The sequence below is a fragment of the Chionomys nivalis genome, chromosome 1 (genome assembly GCF_950005125.1).
Source record: "Chionomys nivalis chromosome 1, mChiNiv1.1, whole genome shotgun sequence".
NCBI classification, from domain to species: domain Eukaryota; kingdom Metazoa; phylum Chordata; class Mammalia; order Rodentia; family Cricetidae; genus Chionomys; species Chionomys nivalis.
Genome location: NC_080086.1, coordinates 188,754,637 through 188,771,238, shown reverse-complemented (window position 1 = coordinate 188,771,238; position 16,602 = coordinate 188,754,637). Strand labels below are relative to the sequence as shown.

The following is a 16,602-nucleotide window of genomic DNA, read 5'->3' as shown; positions in this document are numbered from 1 at the left end:
TGTTCCTTGTCTCCATCTCCTTTCCTGTTGCTATGATAAAATCTTGATAAAAGCAATTTAAGGAGAAGGGTTCATTCTGTGTCATAGTTCATCATAACTGTGAAGTCAAGGAGCCTGACACAGTTGCTCACACTGTGTTCATACTCAAGAAACAGACACTAGCGGGGCGGTGGTGGCGCACACCTTTAATCCCAGCACTTGGGAGGCAGAGGCAGGCGGATCTCTGTGAGTTCGAGACCAGCCTGGTCTACAAGAGCTAGTTCCAGAACAGGCCCCAAAACCACAGAGAAACCCTGTCTCGAAAAACCAAAAAAAGAAACAGACACTAGAGCTGACAAGATGGTTCAGTATGTAAAAACAAGGAGCCGGGTCAAATGAACGGGAGAGGAAGAAATAAAAAAATGTATTCAGATGGTACTGTGAATATCTGGGCAACCTAAGAGAATCAATCACACACAAGCAGTAATAACATTATGTAAAATGGTGATATATATGAAACACAAAATGACAAGTATCCATAAACATGTTCAAAACAAATACATACCCTAGGCTGTTAGAATATGTAATGAAATGGAAGTTCATATTTATAACAGCAACAAAACTTAAGTTACTTAGCAATGAAGTAAGAGCTATGCATAACCACCATGGAGAAAATCTTGAAATACAGACTAAAAAGTAGAAAAAATCCAAATGAAATACATTTTTCATAGGCAAGATGATGCAACAATGTGAAAGCATCAGTTTTTACAATTTATAATTTCATCTCAATTAAAAAATGAGTAAACCAGCTTATTCTAAGATAAACATGGAAAAACAAATAATCAAGAAATTCTGGGGCTGGAGAAATGGCTAAGAGGTTAAGAGCATTGCCTGCTTCTTCCAAAGGTCCTGAGTTCAATTCCCAGCAACCACATGGTGGCTCACAACCATCTGTAATGGGGTCTGGTGCCCTCTGCTGGCCTGTAGGCATACACAAGACAGAATATTGTATACATAATAAATAAATAAATAAATAAATAAATAAATAAATATTTTTTAAAAAAAGAAATTCTGAAAAAGTAAAAGGGTGGGTAGGATAAATGACAACCAATAATGTTAAGATATTATGTAAGTCTATAATTAAAATACTGACATTACTCATAGATCAATAATATAGATAACTAAGTGAAAAATTGTAAAACAAAATCAACTGTGAGGTAGACAGTGAAACGTGTGAAGTTATGACACTCACTGTGATTTAGTTTTCTGCTTAAGTGGTGTTGGGGAAATGGAAAAATCACATAGGGGAAAGTTAGGGAGAAAAAGGAGAGTGATACTGCACAACATCTGATAAACCCCAAACAGGTGAACTACATAAATACAAAGCAATGAAGTTACAAAAGCTTAGTCTGCAACTCAAAAAAACTTTTTCTAAATATATTTAATTGGCACTGTAAGGAAGAACATTTAAGACTATAGTATGACATTTCAATACACTAATACAATAAACATATGGTTCTCCTTTAAGAGATTAGGTAGTCCTAGCCAAAAAGCCCATAATCTCCAAAGCCGGAAAATCAGTTTAGTTTGATCCAGATGGCAGGAAAAGGTGGAGTTCTTTGAAGATAGACAGGAGTTTCTAGTTATTTAAGGAAATTAACTGTTCAGACTTTGGACTCGCTGGATTAAACCAGGAGCAACCTGCTTTACTCATCTAACAGTTAAAACGAAGGTTTTAGGATATATAAGACTTCTTAATTATATGAGTCAGTTCTTTGTAGCCAATCTGTTACTACATACCCACACAGAAGTGCATAAATGTGTTGTGTACAAATACACACACATTGCTCCTATTTCTCCGGGAACATCTATCATAATACCAAAGAGCATGATCTCCACGGTTAAGTAATAAAGGGTAGGAACCTACATATAACATGCTATTACCTACAGTTACTAAAGAATAGATACTGGAAGGCAAATTAGTACAGGCACTAAGGAGATCAGTGTGGTGGCTACTCAAACAATTAAGACACGTACTACCAAATGAAAGGGCTGTATTTACCACATGCTCTTTGCTGCTCTATTCATAATAGCTAGGATGTGGAAATATCTAGGTGACCAACAACTAGTGACTAAGAAATGTGATAACTATATACAACCAAATTTTCTTCATCTGTTAAAGTCCAATGTTGCTATGTGGGCTGCTGCAGGGGTAGGGGTGAGATCATCAACACTCTGAACTACAATAACAAGTGGTATGGCAAGTTATGACAATGGGTTCAATAGCAGAACAAATATTATGAGAGTAACCAACTACTTTCTGAATAAAGGATTTGAGACCTGTTCCACAGGAGGAAATATGCCTGGCAGTGCAAATCTGACCAAGAATCCATGCTTGGAGAGCACACAAGTCACAGGTGTAAACTTACTATTATAATTCTGTTAAATGGACACAGGCTCAAACTACTAATAGACAGTATCATAGACTGTTCTCTATTGTTGTGATAAACACCAAGATCGGAAGCAATTTGGGGAGGAAAGGATTTTCTTAAGCTTACATATTGCAATTGCAGTCCAGCATGAAGGAAGTCAGGAAAGAAGTTAAGGGCGGAAATCTGAAGCAGGAACTAAAACAGAGGCCATGGAGACGTGGTGCTTACTGGCTTGCTTAGTCAATTTACAGACTCAACACAGAACCACCTGTCTAGGGGTCGAACTGCCCTGTGGCCTGGGCCTTCCTACATCAATTACTAAACAGGAAAATGCCCCACAGGCTTACCTACAGGCCAAGTTGATGGAGGCATTTTCTCAGTTGATTTTCTCGTTTGCGTTTTGAAGATAACCCTGACTTGTGTTAAACTGACAAAAGACTATAACCAACATGGCTATATAAATGGTAATTTTACATCGTACTTAAAAATTAATTTTTCACATTTTACCATGGCATTTCCTTACACTTTTACAATTATATTTTACTCTAATTTGCACTCCTTTTGTCTCCTGCCCTAGAAATAGAATAGGTGGATCACATGCGCATGCTTGTAATTTTAAATCTAGGTTGCGCGTTAGAGAGAAATCTATCGGCATTTGTCTGAGTCTGGCTTATTTCACTTACCATAACGACTTCCCAACTCCACCCATTCTCCTACAAACACCACATTTTTCTTTGTGTATGTACATGTCTTCCTTATATTCACCTACTGGTAGGCATCCCAACAAGTTCCATTTCTCACTAGTGTGATCAGTACAGCAACAAACTGGATAGATAACAATCTGTGTTCTGTGACTTCAGGTACATACCAAAGAATGGTGTAAGTGGGTCATACATTTTGTTGCTTTTGTTTTTAAACACTTTCATGTTGATTTCCCCATTGGCTACATAATTTACCAAACCTATTACTCCCCTTTCTTGTCTCCAGCATGTGGAATATTTTTAATATTTTGACCATGAATGTGGAGAATTTTCCATTTGTCGTTAAGAGTGCTCAAAAAACTACTGGATTTTGCAGCATTTCAGATTAAGGATGTTCGATCTCTCTCCCCCTCTGCCTTTCTCTCTCATGTGTTTCTAATTCTCTTCACAAAAATAACAAAAAGACATCCAGTTGGCTGCCTTACATTAAATCCTACCTTCCATTAAAAGCAAACAGGATTCTGAAAGGTTAGATTGTACATCTAAAGCAAAGAAAGTAAAAACTTATTTTGTACTGGATAGCAATAAATTGCTCAAAAGCAATGTCTGAACACAGAAACAAGCTTTGATTTATTCTCATTGGCCAACAACAAAGAAAAAAATGACTCCAAGACATGAGACTACAATGATATTACAGAAATGTTTATCATAATTATAACTATCTACTCTATAGAAATTATTTGTGAAAATTGGTCAACAGAAATAATTATAAATAAACATAGCTTAGGCGTTTTGAAGAAATATAATTATGATCAATTTATAATGGAAAATGCTTATTTACAAAACAATGGCAGCAAATAAGTGCTAAAGAATGGTACACCCATAAAAATATTAACAGAAGTGCTGGGCAGTAGTGGTACATATATTTTATCCCAGCAATTTTGTGTGTGTGTGTGTGTGTGTGAATCCCTTTGAGTTCAAGATCAGCCTGGTCTACAAAGGGAATTCCAGGAGAACCAGGACCATTATACAGAGAAACCCTGTCTTGAAAAAACAAAATAAACCAACAGAAGTAATTTATTTCAAAGGCTGTTAAAGATAGAATTGATCAACAAGACAAAATGTCATTTCCTATTTGAAGAGTCTAGAGGCGTCACCTGAACCAAGTGATAGCATTTCCCACAAAGGTAAGAGCCTACTTCCAAGATTCAGATGTACTTTCATCTACTAACATTTCTTTTAACAGCTGGGCAATGGTGGCGCTTACCTTTAATTCCAGCATAGCAGGTATATCTCTGTGAGTTAGAGAGGTCAGCCTGGTCTACAGAGTGGGTAACAGGATTGCTAAGGCTTCACAGAGAGATCATGTCTCAAAAAGCCAAACCAAACCAAACCAACCAACCAACCAACCAACCACCCAAAAAATATCATTTTTTTTTCCCAGTTCAGTGGTGGTAGTGGCGATGGTTGCATACCTTTAATCCCAGCAGAGATAAGTGGATCTCTGAGTTACAGGCCAGCCTGATTTACAGAGTGAATTCCAGGACTGCCAAGGCTTCACAGAGAGACCCCACCACAAAAGAGCAAACAAACAACAACAAAACCCAACCATCTCCCCTCCCCAAAAAATTCTATTTGCAGTTCAGTGGTGGTGGCACACACCTTTAATGCCAGCACTCAGAAGCAGAAGCAGGCGGATCTCTGAGTTCCAGGATAGCTGCCTGATCTGGAGAATGCGTTCTAGGACAGTCAGGGCTATACACACAAACCCTGATTTGAAAAACGAAACAAAACAAAAAGATTTCCTTTTACAAAAACATTTGAGTTGCAACAATCCTCCAGAGCAGTGATTCTCAAGCTTCCTACTGTTGTGCCACTTTACTCTAGTTCCTCATGCTGTGGTGACATCCAAAGATAAAATTGTTTTCAACTTCATAACTGCAATTTTGCTATTAGGAATTGTAATGTAAATATCTGTGTTTTCCAATGGTCTTAGGAGAACCCTGTAAAAGGGTTGTTCATCCCTCCCACTCCAGCAAAGGGTTACCACTGTGGTGACATCTTGTTTGTATAAATAAAGCTTGCCTGAAGACCAGAGGGCAACGCTAGTTACTAGCTAACCATTGAGGTCTAGAGGTCTGTACAGAAAAACAGGAAGTGATATGGCTGGGCAGGGAGAAGAATTAATAAGGCAAGAGGAAACAGGAACTCACTCTCTTTTTGGCTGGGAAGTTGAGAAGTAACATTTGGCTCCTTTGTCTCACTGATCAACCAGCATTTTCTCCCTGTATCTTTAACTCTGGGCTTTTATTATTAAGACCTATTAGAACACATGCTACATATTGGTGCTTAACGCAGGGCACAAAAACACCACTGTGAGATTAAGAGTTTTATGCTCTAGCCACTGGGCAAGCCAGGAGAGGCAGGAGCCCTGCATTTATCTCCAGCAGAAGCCCCATATGCAGCTCTGGGGCTGTGAATGGCTTTTATAGTTGGCATCAATTAAAATAGGTTGACAAAAATTAGACCCCAAAAGGTGCAAATTAGAAGAGATCAATTGCAGACTCTTAATAGCTTTCAAAGATTGGTAGGAGACATTTCCAATCTATGGCCCACTAGTGGGATAAAACCTGATGAACTGATTAAACCAATCCTTAGATGGTGACAAAGACTTAAATAGTCCCAGGAAATTATCAGCTAAAGCTGAAAGAGAATCATCTTTGGTAGAAAATAAATTACAGATTGCACATGTGGATCTGAAGCTTAACTACATTCTGGTCATGTTACCCTCCAAACATTCCACTACAAGACTTTGAAATGCAGAGGGAAGATATTATCTTATAATAGATCTTTTTTACCACATAAACAGAGTAAAAAATTAAAAACTTATGTGGAAAAGACTTAAGTTAATTTTGAAAGGAAAACTGAGCCTTCATCAATTGGCAAGAATAAACTAAACAGAGACTGTATTACCATTCACTAAAGATGAAACTGACAAATTATGGGCAGAAAGTGAACCCTGGCAAAAAGCTTGTGGTAATTTTTTGGGAGAGATTAACAACAAATATCCCAAAAGCAAGAGAATTCATCTTATAAAAAGAACTAACTGGATCCTTCCTTGCACTGTATGGTAAACACCAATATCTGGAGCCCCTATACTTTATATGATGCAAACACATCAGTAAAGGCAGGTTACAAATGAGAACATTTAAGTAAAGTGAATTTAAGCCATTATGATACTGTTCAAAAGTCAGAATTATATGCTACTCTCATGGTACTAACGGATTTTAAGGAACCCCTCCACATAGTTACTGATTCACAGTATGCAGAAAAAGTTGTTTTGCATATTGAAACCACTTAATTTATACCAGATGATACAGAATTGACTTTATTATATATTCAGTTACAAGAAATATTCAGGAATAGGAATCACCCTATATTCATAACACACATCCAATCCCACATGAGTCTCTTAGGTCCTCTAGCAAACGGTAATGCAGAAATTGATCAATTATTGATTGGAAATGTGCTGGAGGCTTCAGAATTTCATAAAAAAAATCACCAATAGCAAAGGTTTTTTTAAAAAAAGACCTCTCCACCACATGACAATAAGCCAAGGAAATTATAAGGAAACATCTTATTTGTTCTTTATACAACCAAACACCACTACCTGCATGAAGTAACCCAAAGGGTACTCAATGGACTAAAATCTAGCAGATGGATAGGTTTCATTTTGTAGAGTCTGGAAAACTAAAATATGTACATCACACCATTAATACCTATTCAGGTTTTCAATGGGCAACTGCTTTGAGTTTGAAAAGGCTGATTCGATAATTACACATTTCCTAGAAGTTATGGCCATCATGGGTATACCTGTAAAAATAAAGACAGACAATGCTCCAGCATATGTCTCTAAGAAAATAAAACAAATTTTGCTTATATACTATAAAGCATATTACGGGTATACCACACAATTCTATAGGGCAGGCAGTTATACAAAGATCAAATCGAAATCTAAAGGATATGTTAAAAAAAAAGAGAAAAGGATGATAAAGACACCCAGAGATAGATTAAATAATGCTTTATTAACTTTGAATTTTCCGAATGATAATGAGAAATGAACAACAGCCATGGAGGGACATTTGATTGTGAAAAAAACAAAAACAAAAACAAAAAAACTACAGAATCAGCTGGTATACTTTAATGATGTGTTGACCTCAGAATGGAAACCAGCATATGTGTTATATTGGGGAAGAGGTTTTGCTTTTGTTTCCACAAAAGAAGAAAAGCTATGGATACCATACAAATTGATATTTGATTTGAACAAGAGACACCTTTTAATTAGAAGAGATAATAGTTCATTAAGCAGAATAGCAGTTCAATCTAAACTAACTTTAAAAACTAACAAATGCTTTTCATTTAATCAGATATAACTTGCCATAAAATGTCCGAAAAATTATAGTTGGGGAATGGCTTTGCTTTTGTCTTTTTAGGAGAATAAAGGCATCCAGCTAAGGAATCCGAAGACCACTGGACAAATGAGACATCTGAAGAAAAAGGACTAATCATCCAGAAATTATTGTCCCCCCAAAAAGAGTAAATTGGCCTATTGATATATCACATTTCCAACAGGATAGAATTTCATAAATCTTCCCAAATGTTTGTTTTTGATATCCTCTACAGACATGCAATGCAAATGGTATTTCTGTAGTCCCAGACCAATTAAAAATTAAAGCTGGCTTTCAATTATAAATGTGGCTCTTTCCTTCTCTAAACCCAAGCATGCTTGTTAAAGTAAAATCCAAAATCTCTATCTCATGTCAGAAGAGCCACCTGATATGTGACAGAAGGAAAATAAAATTAAAGGACTATTTTATTGTCACTGATCTCATACTCCTTTGGTTCTATTTTGAACCTTGGAAGCTTTTTCTTTTTTCTCTTTCTCCCTCTCTCCCTTTCTCCCCCTCCCCCCTCTCTCTTCCTCCCTCCCTTTCTCTTTCTTTCTTTTCTGAGACAGGGTTTCTCAGTAGCTAAGGAGCCACTCTGTAGACCAGACAAGCTTTGAACTTACAGAGATCTGCCTGCCTTTTCCTCCCAAGTGCTGGGATTAAAAGCATGTGCCACCACTACCTGGCTTGAAACTTTTCTTTAACCTCTTTGAGATCTGCTGTACATGAAGAACATGACTAACAGCAATCTTTGAAGTCTCCAAAAGGAGGATAGGGCCCCACAAAGATGATTCCACTAGGACTATGATAATACCATTAAGTTGAAAAACAGCACCTAAAGATCAGCTTTGGACAGCAAATTGCTCAGGACAATTTCAAGGTGGCTAGCTGAGATGATCCAGCCTAACAGACTATTCTAGCCAGGACTTAAGACAAGCCCTGCACTTTCCCATTATGCAGAGACTGAACTGAACAACAAATGATACAGCTACCTCTTTCAAAACTTGATAATTAACCCAAATTTTTCTTTTCAGGATCCCCTAAAGATGCTGCCACCCCCAGATAGAAGCAAGTAAATTTAAGAATATGACATCCACATTCCCAAAAGGTGGGGTGGATGATTTTTGGTCATGTAATAGGTTACGGATATTTGTTATTGTTCAGGAGGGGTGGATATAAGTTGTTATTGGTTATGGTCAGGAAGGAAGTTGAACAAAGGAAGACTAGATTCAGAGTTTTTGTTTGAAAAAAAAGAGGGGGGACTACAGATATGTTAGGATGTAAGGGTAGATTATTGAATATACCTGGAAAAGAATACAGGGGATATAGAAATAAGATCAAAAGGTAGATTATTGAATCTACTTTAAACTAAAAAAGCAACTATTAGTTTTAAATACTTTATACCAGCTTGGATTTTTTTGTATATTGATACAAAGTTGAGATTATTTTTGTTAGAACATACTGTAAATATATTTCTAATCTTGTTCAATGTCTGGTACCTATAAAAGTCATTTAACAATATAATGCAAATTTCTAGCCCTTGAAAGTTATTATTGTCAACTATAAAGAAACGCAGGTTAGCAATTCGTCACCTATTACAATTGAACGTGTAGTCAGGTATGTTTTCAAGGTCAAACAGATGTATTTTAGATAGACAGTTGATCTTCAACACTTCAAAAATCTACAGAATATGGCATTTCAGTTGTTTAATAACATAGGTTCTTTTCTTTCTTTATGACAATAAGGTATGACTGCTTCTGGCAGCACGAATCTACTTCAGAGAAGATGATGGGCATCAAAGAATCTCTACGTGGAGTTTACTTTCTTTCTAGCAAAGCTTAGCCACTTGGTTAGAAAGTGCTCTCCCCGCGACTGCTGACAGTATGCTGTCCTAACTGGACAAGCAGCACACACAAGGACTGTTGAACTTTTCCAAGACACGGTAGAACAGCCCTTTAGAATACCCTGCTTCACAGAAAAATCTGTTGGATATACTTGGACTATAGGCCAGAGATGGATGCAGTTACACTGCAGAGTAACTTTAGGTGACTGTCTACACAGACAGCTATTTCTGTTGTTTCTCATATTTTTTGGAAGTCACTTGCTTGTACTTCCTGCCTACTCAGGTAATTTTTCCTTTTCCAGTTTCTGGTAGATTTGAAGACTATAGTTAGAGTTAATAGTTTTCTTTGTTACCAGATCAGAAAAGAAATTCACTAAAGAAATGTAAAGTGTATAAGATTGAGAGACATAAAAAGACAGCTTTGGTAATGCAAATTAGAATAGAAAGTGAATAAGGTACAACTTTTGGACTCACTAAGATAGGATAGAAAAGGAATATTTTCCTTGAATTTGTCAATTATTAATAGACATTGTTGATGGATTCATTGTCTGTGTATATTGTATATAGTTACTGTACATATTGTATATAATTTTCCTCATATTAGTTATAACCTTCCCTTTTTAATTTTTACACAAAAACAGGGGGAAGTTGGTGATATCTTGTTTGTACAAAGCTTGTCTGAAGATCAGAGGGTGGAGCTAGACACCAGCTAACCATAGAGGTCTCGAGGTCTGTACAGACAGACAGGAAGTGATATGGCTGAGGAGAGAGAGGAAGTGATAAGGTGAAAGGAAAACAGAACTCTCTTTGAGCTGGGAAGTTGAGAAATAAGGTGGAAGTGGTTTGGCTCCTTCGTCTCTCTGATCTCAGCATTTTCCCCTATACCTGACTCTGGGCTTTTATTATTAAAACCTATTAGAAATGCTATACATGACCCACAGGTTAAGAACCACTGTTCTGGAACCAACTTTTAGTTTGCAAGAAATAAACAAGATTGTAAACATGACTAACTAGTAGCACTAAGAGGAAACAGAAACAAACAAATACATGAAATACTGAATATAAATCAAAAAACTGGTTTTAGATTAGAATATAGACAATCACAACAGTTTCCAACTTCTATCATAACAAAGGGACAAACAAAAAAACATAATATAAAAAATATATATATTTTAAAAGTCTGGAGGAAAAAAGACACAACGTGGCTTAAAGGAATGAAGGAACCACATAGAAAAAGAAGCCTTTCCTAAATAAGGGCGCACAGGCAGTGGGAGCGTGTACTGCAATGTTTCTGAGCAGGAAGAATCAGGCTTGCCAGAACCCTGGGATACTGAAGAGGCAAAGCTTTTAAGGGATGGTTACAACATGGACAGGTTGGAATCTTTAAAGAACCAAACTACAGATATAATAATTCATATATTCTTTCTGATTCTTGGGCAGCAGCAGCATGAGAGACTGAGAATAGAATGAAAACTCAGAGAAGGATCTTTGTGCTCTTTCTTGGGCTAATATCTCAAGATTAGTTCCTCTTCTCCAAGAGCTGTCCCTCTGCATACACAGAGCATTCATCCCCTCACTCTTGAAGCACTGGAAACCAAATGTGAACTGACGCTTTCTAAAGAGGTAATTTACCTCCATTCCAGATCAATTACTACTGATGGATCTAAATGTTCTTTCTTTCATCCTAGCTCCTGCATTAGAGAAAAACAAAGCTGTGTCCTTTCTGGGGAAAACAGTTATTCCAGTGTCTTTTGAGCACAACAGCAATATTTAACAAGCTGCCACACACACAATGAAGCAAGTAAAAAAAACAAATGGGTTATAACCAAAAGAAATGGCCTGCAGCTAAGTTATGTTAAAGTAAATAAAGTCTTAATGTTAAAATAATAAATATATATAAATATAATAATATAATAAATATAATAAGCAAAAATAGAGAAAATAGTTAAGCAATTTTAAGAAATTTGGTGAAATTTATCTTATAACATTCCTCAGTAATTAATAAAATAAGACACCAAAAAAAGAAAAATCGGTGAAGATATCTAAATATTTGAACAATTCAATTTGCCACTTCTAAGCAACAATCAAAATTAAACTATGTGAGATTTTGTAAAAAGCTGACATTTTGGCAAAAACTCAATGTCATAAAAACAAAGTAAGAACACAGAGATAACACTGCCAAGGTCTCCCTGTATTAGGAAACCTTGGAATCTTGTCTTACTGCTCTACTGCCATAACAAAGCACCACAGCCAAAGAAAACTAGAAAAGAAGACATTGAATTTGGGACTCCTGGTTCCAGACCGTTAGCCCATGACTGTCGCAGCCAAGAGCACGGCAACAGCAGGCAGGCATAGGTGCTTACATGAGACAACCATAAAGCAGAGAGCAAGCCAGCAAGCGAGAGACAGTGTGTGACCTTGCTAACTGGGAATACACAGGCTTTTGAAATCTCCAAGTCCCACCCACCCCCAGTGACACACTTATTCCAATAAGGCCACACCTCTTAGGCCTTTCCAAATAGTTCTCCCAACTGTGGGGCAGTATTCAAAAGTATGAGCCTATGGGAGCTAGTCTAATTCAAAGCACCACAAAATCCTAAGATTCACTCTGGATACAGTAAGAAAAATATCTGAATTTATGAACTAGATAAGTTTAGTAAATTGGAAGATTACTGATAATTGTCTTAATGATAATGGTGTTGCAGTTATACAGAAGGATATTCTTCTTAGTAGTTGTGAGTTCAGGGATAAAATGGCATGCTATTTGTGAACTAATTTCAAATTGTTCAGAAAAAAATGTGTTTATGTATCTTTGGTGATATACATAAAAATGCTTTACTTCATATTAAATTTGAAATCTAATTATTTTTATAAAAGAAATTAAAAAAATTAAATGAAATTTATGCCCTGGAAATACTGAAGCATGCATGGGCAGCCCATATATGCAGTTCTGTTGAACATATCCATATTGGGTTTAATGGTCTAAGGATATTTGACCAGGTCTCTTCCTTAAAAGGGAACCAGATCTCATTATAGATGGTTGTGAGCCACCATGTGGCTGTTGGGAATTGAACTCAGAACGTTTGGAAGAACAGGCAGTGCTCTTAACTGCTGAGCCATCTCTCCAGCATATTACATTTGAAATCTAATTATTCTTCTAAAAGAAATCCAATACTGAATTATTCCTACTAAATGACCATTAAAAATCTTAGCAGAGTAAATGAGTCAGGAAATAAGTAAATTTCACACCAAATTTCTTTAAAATTTTAAGTATAACTAAATGGAAGCAAACTTTTGACCAACTGGTATTTAAGTCCATATTAGGTTTGAAAGTAATACTGATCTCTTATAATTATCAAAAGGGAAAGAAATTATACATAATTTAAACTAAGATTATATATAACTGCAAATTTAATATTGTTTTGAAGGCTTTAGGTTTATAGAAAGATACTATTCAACCTCTCTTACACACACGTTTTGTTTTGAATCAAGATCTCAGTGTATAGCCCAGGCATGCTCAAACTCACAACTCACTTGCCCTGCCTCCTAGGTGCTTTTAAAAGCATGTGCCATCATGGTAAGCTCAATCTTTTTGTTATTGTTATTTTCTAAAACCACATCTTGTACTTGACTATTGTTCTTCAGAAGTTTGAGTTAAATTCTTATCAACTATTTTTATCAGTTTGACCTAAAAATAATCTCTTTCTGAACAAAGTCCGCTCAAAAACAGGATTTGCCTCCTGGATTGTCCTGACTGGAGGGCACTGGAATCCCCCCACTTCCAGTAGTATAACTCTGTAGTTCTTAGTTGAGAGGGTGGAGTGAACTAGTCAACTCTATAAACATTTTCTCTGTAGAGCTAAGTAAATAGAACTAAGCAGTTAATTACAAACACCCCATCTTTCTTTTTGGGGGGATGAGGGAGAAAGGGGATCCTTCCTTTATTTCCCCAACTGTACAATTCTTTGTTCCACAATTCATTGTTCTTATTTTCTCACTACTTTCACCTACCTAATATATATATGAATGGATGTAGGCACATAAATAAATATATGACTCTCTTAAAATTAACAGGGAAGTGAATTATACATAATTTAATATTAAATTATATATAACTGAAATTTTAATATTTGGTTGAGGCCGTTTTGGCCAAACTAGCTTTAGGTTTAAATAAAGACACTGTATAGCCCCTCTTACATACACATTTTGCTCTGGATTACACACACAGACCACACACACACACACACACACACAATTCTACTAATTATAGAACAAGTCATAAAACTGGCAGGGAACAGGACATAGGATGACTTGGAGTAGGAAGGAAATGGGGTAGAAAGGATGTAAACACGTATACAAGTCTCAAAAAACTAACAGATGAAATCTCAAAGAATTAGTTTGTATTTCCCTGATGGCTATAGATGTTGAACTTCATTTAAGTGTTTCTCAACCATGTATATGGTCTTTTATGAATACTTCTAATTACAAACAAACAAAAACAAAAATTTACTACCAGCTTCATGACTGACATTTTATTATTATTGTTGTTGTTATTATTATTATTTTGATGTCTTACCATAGTCAGAGTGCCTAGGGTTAAAAAAAAGGAAGAAGAAGAAGAAGAAGAAGAAGAAGAAGAAGAAGAAGAAGAAGAAGAAGAAGAAGAAGAAGAAGAAGAAGAAGAAGAAGAAGAAGAAGAAAGAAACAACAAAAACAACAATCCAAATGAAGGAGATAATGTAGAGGCTGTAGAGAAAAAGAATATTTACTCACTGATGGTTAGTGTGAAAACTGATCAGCCACTATGGAAATTAGTCTGGAGATTTCTCAAGAAGTTAAAAATAGGTTTACCACGAGATGTAGTTTTATCTTACTACAGAGATACTTGCTTATCCATGTTCATTGCCCCTCTATTCACAATACCCTGGAAACAGAAAACAACCTAAATATCTACTAAGAATGGAAAAATACAAATGTGGTGCGCATACATAACAGAGCATTATTCAGTTGTTAAGGAAAAATAAAATTTACAGGCAAATGGATGAAACTGGAAACAACCATGATCAAGAAGGTAACCCTTTCAGTATGGTTAATCCAGAAGAACAAGCATTATAGGTTTCCTCTCATGTCTCATATTTGAACTTAAGCTTTAAAATTTTATATTTCATTTGGAATACCCAGAGGTTAAGTAACTAGTAAAGACCACTGTGAAGGAGGGATCTTTCAAGGAATGGGTAACAGAAAGTAGCACTGTTGGGTGAGAAAGCTGGAATAGGAAGGATTGGGTAAGGTGGGGAACAAGCAGGCAGGGTGAAAGAGAGAATATGGGTGGATAACTAACACTGAAGGCCTTTTGCAAAAGCAATATAAAAACCTACCATGCAGAAACTTTCTAAAATGTATACACAATATAAAAAAAGGTCCAAGCAGGTGCCCTATAATGAGGGTGGGAGGCAGCATGGACACAATAACCCAACTAGACACAATACGCTACCAAATAAAAGCCTCAGTAATTGGAATAGGATACCTCTTTTTGAGATGTTGGCCTATCGGGTCCCATAATTACCCCCGTCCCATCATGCCAAATACAGGCTACTGTCAATAATATTTGTTACCTCTAGAACTTGACAGTAAGATCTACAGCTTTAGTCAAGAGAACATGGAAAACTCTAGCTAGTGCTGGCCTGGAAGATTCATCCTTACTAGCTAGTGTTCACAGGGCTGGAATATGCCATTCACATAACCAGAGGCAAAAAGTAATCAGTATCCTTACTCAGCAGCTATGGATCCCGAATCCTGCATGTTGCACTAGGGATTTTTCTGCAACAAATCCCCATTGGTATGATAGTGGCACAAATACTATAGATGTTACCAGTCACTTTTTGATGGGCAGCAAAGCCCACCACAGGAGATGGAACCCATATATACCTGATACTGTCAATGAAGCTAAAAGTCTGTGGCTAAATTCTAAATTCTGAGTCCTAGGAGAAAACCTATCACTATTACTGTTACATGGATAGAGCAATATAATTACTTCTAATAACTTACAAGGTTACCCTGTTATCAGTGCATAACTCTACCTTCATTGGAACAGTTGGGGTGGGGAAGAATAATCAGAATTTATATTACAAAACAATCTACTTTCAATAAAATACAAAAATTTTAAGGGGTGGGGACTGATGGCTTCACTTAAGTGCACTGGTTGATCGTTCTTCCACAGGACTTGAGTTCAGTTTCCAATAGCCATTCACTCCTCCTTTCTCTACAGAAAAGGGCAGACCTCCCATGTGTAATACCCAGCCATTCCATATCAAGTAGACGTAATAATAGACTTAAAGCCATATTTTATAAAATGCTTCGAAAAATTAAGCATGTGAAAGGTAAAACATTTCGATTAAGAAAAGGAAACTATAGTTTCTGAGATCAGATGAGATTGGGCGTGTTCATGGTGGTCCAATGAATCAAAGGCCTCAACATAAAGCCAGCCACACTGAACCTTATAAAAGAGAAAGTGGGAAGTACACTTGAACACATTGGCACAAGAGACCACTTCCTAAATATAACCCCAGCAGCACAGACACTGAGAGAAACAATTAATAAATGGGACCTCCTGAAACTGAAAAGCTTCTGTAAAGCAAAGGACATGGTGAACAAGACAAAATGACAGCCTACAGAATGGGAAAAGATCTTCACTAACCTGACATCAGACAGAGATCTGATCTCCAAAATATACAAAGAACTCAAGAAATTGGTCATCAAAAGAACACATAATCTAATAAAAAAAATGGAGTAAAGACCTAAAGAGAGAACTCTCAACAGAGGAATCTAAAATAGCTAAAAGACACTTAAGGAAATGTTCAGCAACCTTAGTCATCAGAGAAATGCAAATCAAAACAACTCTGAGATTCCATCTTACACCTGTAAGAATGGCCAGCATCAAAAACACTGATGACAACTTATGCTGCAGAGGTTGTGGGGGAAAGGGAACACTTCTGCATTGCTGGTGGAAATGCAAGCTTGTGCAACCCCTTTGGATGTCAGTGTGGTGATTTCTCAGAAAATTAGGAAACAACCTTCCTCAAGACCCAGTAATACCACTTTTGGGTATATATCCAATGGATGCTCAATTGTTCCACAAGGACATGTGCTCAATTATGTTCATAGAAGCTTTGTTTGTCATAGCCAGAACCTGAAAACAA

At 36.5% G+C, this 16,602-nt stretch overlaps 1 protein-coding gene across 1 annotated transcript in view; it reads right to left on the bottom strand.

The window, feature by feature from the left end:
- Positions 1-16,602, bottom strand: part of Bmt2 (base methyltransferase of 25S rRNA 2 homolog) — a 51,768-nt gene that overhangs the window by 22,638 nt on the left and 12,528 nt on the right. The gene's annotated exons all lie outside the window — the stretch shown is intronic.